Below are 7254 nucleotides of genomic sequence, written 5' to 3' on the forward strand. Positions count from 1 at the left end.
CACGGCCAGAGCCGGCCCAGGACTCGGGCCTAGCGTTGCAAGTCCCGGCAGCCACACTCACACCTTCCCCTCTTCGCCTGCCTGTGCTCCTCCGGTCTCTTTCAGCCACATTTCATGCATCGGCGCTTTTGCTGTTTGTCCATTTTTGCAGCCTGCTCCCCTTCCGCTGTTGTGGATCAACATGAGGCCACGCTCCGAGTCAAAAACCTAACCGTTTAGAGTTTGTAACGCGTTTTTCGCAGGCAGAGAGAGAGAGAGAGACGGAGAATGATTCAGATTGTCAACTTGTTATTGAGGAGGGGTCCTGCCAAGACTTTCGCACGAGGTAGGGGGGCGATGTTGCTGCTCTGCTTAAACCATCATCACGTGATCTCCGGTCATCCTCGCAGCAGCAGTAGCAGCAGCGGCTTTTGGCTGCCAACCATCTAACAAAGACGGTGGTCGCCACATCACGGCGCTTTCAGATGACCCTCTGCGGCCGTCTGGAGCGCTGTTCCTTCCGATATTAGGAAGCCACTTTGACATCACCATCGAGATTGACGAACTACTTTCTTTAGAACTCATTTTTGTGCCTAGTTTGTTGTCCTTCCCCCCGCATCTCCAATTAGCACGGTTGGCTACGTACGGTGCGAAAGAAGTTCATCATGCACACGTGCGTACAATCCCAACGGAGTGATTTGCGGGTCAGTATTCAGCATTGGGATGTTTGGTCCGATGCCAGAACGGGCGGAGAGAGAGAGTGGGGGGGGGGGCGCAGGATGCACAAACTCCACACAGAGTCGGGAATCGAACCCGGGCAGGGGCCAACAGAGATACGGTGACAGCCGAGAGAAGAGCGATGGTTGCGGTGCGGGCAGCCGACCCCGCTGGTGATGGTGGCAAGCCAGCGGAGGAGGGATTGGCGAAGGAAAGCGAGGGGCCGTAGCTTCGGATGTCACTACCTCGCGCTCTGCCGCCACCGGCGCCATCTTCCCCGTTGTGTTATAACTCCGCCACGTGTACACTCTCTCCCTTTCCTCTTCCTTGCTCTGCATCTCTTGTCTGCATGCCGACAGGGACCGCCAACTATCATTTCACAAACTGCACCCATCTCTAAGGTAACCGTGGCGGGCGACAGAGCGGCGCACGCCGTTGAGCCGTGCGTCCAGCGCGCGGTCTACAGCCCCCTCCCCCCCGCCCCCCCCCTCCTTTGCTCCGGCTGCGATGCACACGCGTGCGCAACAAAGACAAAGATCCCCCGTATAGCCTTAACAGGCTTTTGAGGCAAGTGCTGTTCGCGAGCACCTACGAAGGCACACGAGGGGGTGGGGCGGCGATGTCTACGCACCGCACCAGGTGACTCATTTGAGGCTGTGTCGACCTAGGGGAGGCCCAGGACCGGTTCAGATAATCGTCACTGTGGTGTTGGTGGCCGTGCGCGGGAATCGAACTCGGGTCGCCAGGTTCGTAGCGCGTTCCGCTACTTACCACTCCACACACAACTTGGAAGATTTGGGTCCTGGTCCCCGAGATTGAAATCGAATTTCTTTAGAACCGCTTGTCGTGTTTAGTTTGTTGTCCTTCCCCCGCACCTCCGATAAGCACGTTTGGCTACATACGGTGCGAAAGAAGTTCAACATACCGTACATGCACAGAGACCCATGGACTCACACAGAAACCCATAGACTCGTCACACGGAGACCCATGGACTCACACAGAAACCCATAGACTCGTCACACGGAGACCCATGGACTCACACAGAAACCCATAGACTCGTCACACGGAGACCCATGGACTCACACAGAAACCCATAGACTCGTCACACGGAGACCCATGGACTCACACAGAAACCCATAGACTCGTCACACGGAGACCCATGGACTCACACAGAAACCCATAGACTCGTCACACGGAGACCCATGGACTCACACAGAAACCCATAGACTCGTCACACGGAGACCCATGGACTCACACAGAAACCCATAGACTCGTCACACGGAGACCCATGGACTCACACAGAAACCCATAGTCTCGTCACACGGAGACCCATGGACTCACACACTGCATCCGCGCGCTTTCAGATGCGCTTCTGCAGCCATCTGGAACGTTCTTCCTTCCGATTTGGAGCTATTCGCACTTTTAAATCGTCTCGGTTGAAAACTCTGATAAGCACGGTTTGCTACATACAATAATAATTGTATTTTATAGAACGTCATTCATGCAATTGCATCCCACAATGCTGCACGTCAATTACGCAGTTCCGTGCACAGATAATACAATCACAAAATCCCACTGCCCAGCAATTAAAAAAAATGAACAGATAAACAACGAGAAAAAAAATGCGCGCAAGAATGAAGTTCAAAAACGCCGTACGTACACACACACACACGTGACAGTTCTGTCCGGCTGCCAACGCCCACGGAGCCGCGGTCGGTGGCCACTCCGCTTCAGCCGCGGCCGTCAACGTCGCACGCAGCGGCTTCTCTTCAGACGCCGCGTCAGCGCCGCCGCTACCGGGCGGTGCGTGGGCTGTGTCACTGACGCGCGTGGGTCCGCTCGTGCGTCCGCACGCAGGAAGCAGAACAGCGGAGATGCCATCGCGGTGGCCCCCGACCTGCCGGAGGTACAAGAAGGCGAAAATTCGTCGTGAAGCCGGAGAGTCGCCCTCCGGCCAACTTGGGCCGCGCCTGGAGGGAGAAGCGTCCGTCCGTCCGCTCACCGCCACTGCTGCCGCCGCAGCAGCAGCAGCAGTGGCAGCGGCGGCGTTGAGCGCCGGCGGTGCGACGCGTCGGCCGCCGTCGAGGGGGAAGCGTCCAAGGGCCGTTGCCGCGCCGTCGACCCCGCCGCGTACGGGGCTCCACGGTTCTTTTTGTTTTTAAAGAAAATGTTTCGAGTGACGCTCACAAGCTGAGATGTTTTAACCCCGGGCGAGAACCGAAAGAGTCTCGTTCGCGAGAGCGCCCTCGTGGGGGGGGGGGGGGGGGAGGCGTGAGCCTGCCACAAGCAGCCGGTGGCGATAATCGCCGCGCTGCGTGTGTGTGTGTAACGGCCCGCGCGATCTCAATCGAGCAATTTGCGCTGCGATTTTTTTTCTTCCCAATTTGGCAAATTTGGTGACGCCGACACACGGCGGCCCTGCTCTTGCACGTGACGTCAAGGGATCATTACACACACCGCAGTAATAACCAGGGGCGGCCGCTGGATTCGAACCGCGAACTTCTCTGCCACGATCGCCGGGAGGAATCATGGAAGATATGCACTTTGTAACCGATGTCATTCCCTCTGCGCGTCTCGAGTAAGACGTCGCAGAAGCGGGAGCGGTCAGTCGCTTCCCCCCCCCCTCCCGACCGAGGTTCACGAAACGCGTGCGGCACGAGGCGTCGAACTTCTTTCGCACCGTACGTAGCCAAACGCGCCAATCGGGGGTGAGAGTGCGTGGATCGCCCACGCTCGGCGCGAGGGTGACTTTTTTTCGAGTTAAAATTCACATCGCTTTTTTTCAAGGAGCGTTCCTTACGCGCACGAGTCGCATCGTCAACGGCCACGGATCGCGGAGTTTCTACGAGGCAATATTCGCGCGTTTCCCCCCCCACACCCACACACCGGCAGCAAAAAAATGATATCAGTCGGGTCACGAAGCACGAGGTTTTGGGACGCCAAGGCCGCTGCAATGCACCATGGGAGCGGGGCGCTGAGTCAGACGTAGACGATATCGCGGCCTGGTCCCGGAGGAAAACTGAGCGGAGGGGGGAGCGGAGACGGTGGCGAGAGGGGAGATGTACAGGGTGCTTCAAAACGATGTTAACCACCTGCGAGAATTTGAAACAACGCCGCGAGAAATTTGCTGCCTCCGGGCTCTGGAGACGACCCGGAGAAGATTCCAGGCAACGTGTTGACAACGATGGGAGACGCTTTGACTTTTTGAAGCTACTGACATGCATTTGTTATCACGTTACAGCCCATTATCCGTTATTATCTCATTAAAAAAACGATATTCCAATGTCAGTGTTAACGTTTGTTTTGCAGCACCCTGGACACTGTGAAAACCTCCTCAAGGCGACATTGGGTGCTGAGCCAGTGGGGAGCTTGCAGGGAAGGCTCAGCCTTGCTCTCACCTCAGTCCTCCTAGCGCGGTGTTTTCAGAGGCGGCGGGCGGGGGGGGGGCACTTTCGCCGATAGGACATCACCGGTGTGGTGAGGGCCGCCACACATTTGAACCCATCGGGCTGCGTTTGACAGCAACACGATGATGATGATGGGGGGCTGTTTTCACTCGTGTATTGCTGGGGGGCCGCACTAAAGGTCCACCAGCGGCCACCCAGTGGCCCGCGAGCCTTGGACGTGAAGGACAGTGGCCTAGCAAGACGACCTCTGGTCATCCGTGAGTGTCAGCACGCCGCTTACGATGATGATGATGCTAATGCTGCCTGCAAGGCTTGACGTGTGGGGCCTGCAGGCATCTGACTTTGGGTGGCAAGATGTAACCATGCACGTGTGTCTCTGAGAAATGTTATATGCATGCGTGTAATTTGTATGTTACCGTATTATTTTATTAAAATGCCCTCAATGGAGCGGGAGTGGCTGCTGTCTGGCTGTTTGGACTGAAAGGAAGACACGTTTCATATTCGAAATTAAACTTTTTATTTTACCAGGTAAGGCCTACTGAGCTATAGAGCTTTTTTTTCAGAGAGTGACTTTGCCACATATGATAGCTCAACAAAGTGTGGAAATTCATAGCGGCAGCCAGGATAGTGTAAAAGCATGTTTCTAAAACATTTAGAAAGACCCAGAGAAAAATCCACACGACCACGGGGAGAGAGACACGCAAACTCCAAATATACAGCAGCAGGCGTCAGGGTTGGGATCAAGCCCACGACCTCCTGTATACCAGCCGAGGTAGTTAACATCTCCTAGCCACCGTGATGATGATGAGAGAGACACCGCAAACTCCAAATATACAGCAGGCATCGTCAGGGTCGAGATCGAACCCACGACCTCCTGCATACCAGCCGAGGTAGTTAACATCTCCTAGCCACCGTGATGATGATGAGAGAGACACCGCAGACTCCAAATATACAGCAGGCTTCATCAGGGTCGAGATCGAACCCACGACCTCCTGCATACCAGGCGAGGTAGTCAACATCTCCTGGCCACCGTGATGATGATGAGAGAGAGACCGCAGACTCCAAATATACAGCAGCAGGCATCGTCAGGGTCGAGATCGAACCCACGACCTCCTGTAGACCAGGCGAGGTAGTCAACATCTCCTGGCCACCGTGGCGAGGCAAGGGCCGCTGCTCTGCTCATCTGGACGCTTGGGGCTTAACGCCATGGGGCTCCTTGAGAACCCACAATTTCAAAAAGATGTTTCTCCCATTAATAACACTGTGTAACAAAACTATATATTTTTTGTTCCTGGGTAGTAAGTGTTATTTCCTAATTGCTTAAACCGCAAAAGTGCAGAACATGGCTCTTATTCCCCACAAACTTTGCTTTTGTGACCAGGACGGTGATATTTTTGTGTAATTCCTTCACGTTATTTCCTAAGCAATTAGAAAATAACACTTCCTACCCAGGAACAAACAATCGTGTTACATAGTGTAATGTTCTTACATAATCCCTCTTAGTGAGGCGTCACGCCAAATTGTATCACAAGAACATTACGACTTCATCTGCAGTTTAATAAGCGATATTCATTTGCACTATTGCTGTTGGGCAGTGTGTCCAAGCACAAGACGATGACGTGATAAGAAATGTCGTTGGGGTATCAGATATCGCGATAATCGGCGTATCGCGATACTTCCACTGTATATCGCGATAATCGTATCGCGATTCTAACGTATATCGCGATAATCGTATCGCGATTCTAACGCATATCGCGATAATCGTATTGCGATTCTAACGCATATCGCGATTTCTACGTTACATCGCGATGCGTTGTATATCGCGATAATCGTTGGCGATGCGTTGTATATCGCGATAATCGTTGCCATGAGCATATCGCGATACTTCCACCGTATATCGCGATAATGGTATCGCGATTCTAACGTATATCGCGATAATCGTATCGCGATTCTAACGCATATCGCGATTTCTACGTTACATCGCGATGCCGTTGTATATCGCGATTATCGTTGCCATGAGCATATCGCGATACTTCCACCGTATATCGCGATAATCGTATCGCGATTCTAACGTATATCGCGATAATCGTATCGCGATTCTAACGCATATCGCGATTTCTACGTTACATCGCGATGCCGTTGTATATCGCGATAATCGTTGCCATGAGCATATCGCGATACTTCCACCGTACATCGCGATAATCGCAGTTCGTATTTCGTTGTATCGCGATTTTTTGTTACATTTTGTATCGAAATTCCACGTATCGCGATATCGTAACGATAGCGGCAGAGGGGAGGGGGGGGAGGAGAGAGGGAGGGGGGGGGGGAGAGGGGGGGAGAGGGGGAGGGAGGGGGGGAGGGGGGGGGAGAGGGGGAGGGGGGGGGAGAGGGGGAGGGGGGAGAGGGGGGGAGGGGGGGGGAGAGGGGGAGGGGGGGGGAGAGGGGGAGGGGGGAGAGGGGGGGAGGGAGGGGGGAGAGGGGGGGAGGGAGGGGGGGAGAGGGGGGAGAGGGGGGAGAGGGGGAGGGGGGAGAGGGGGGGAGGGAGGGGGGGAGAGGGGGGAGGGAGGGGGGAGAGGGGGGGAGGGAGGGGGGAGGGGGGGGAGGGGGGAGAGGGGGGGAGGGAGGGGGGAGAGGGGGGGGGAGGGGAGGGGGGAGAGGGGGGAGAGGGGGAGGGGGAGAGGGGGGGAGGGAGGGGGGAGAGGGGGGGAGGGAGAGGGTGAGTGAGGAGGGGGGAGGGGGAGTGAGGAGGGGGGAGGGGGGAGAGGGAGGGGGGAGAGGGGGGGAGGGGGGAGGGGGGAGAGGGGGGGAGGGGGGGAGGGGGGGAGGGGGAGGGGAGAGAGGGGGGGAGGGAGGGGGGGAGGGGGGAGGAGGGGGAGAGGGGGGGAGGGAGGGGGGAGAGGGGGGGAGGGGGGAGGAGGGGGGAGAGGGGGGGAGGGGGGGAGGGGGGGAGGGGGGAGGAGGGGGGAGAGGGGGGGAGGGGGGGGAGGGGGAGGGGGGGAGAGGGGGGGAGGGGGGAGAGGGGGGGAGGGGGGAGAGGGGGGGAGGGGGAGGGGGGGAGGGGGAGGGGGGGAGGGAGGGGGTGAGGGAGGGGGGGGAGGGGAGAGAGGGGGGGAGGGAGGGGGGAGGAAAGACGGAGCACGTGACCGCGCGC

Source organism: Lampetra planeri, chromosome 3 (assembly GCF_965212315.1).
Source record: "Lampetra planeri chromosome 3, kcLamPlan1.2.h2, whole genome shotgun sequence".
NCBI lineage: Eukaryota > Metazoa > Chordata > Hyperoartia > Petromyzontiformes > Petromyzontidae > Lampetra > Lampetra planeri.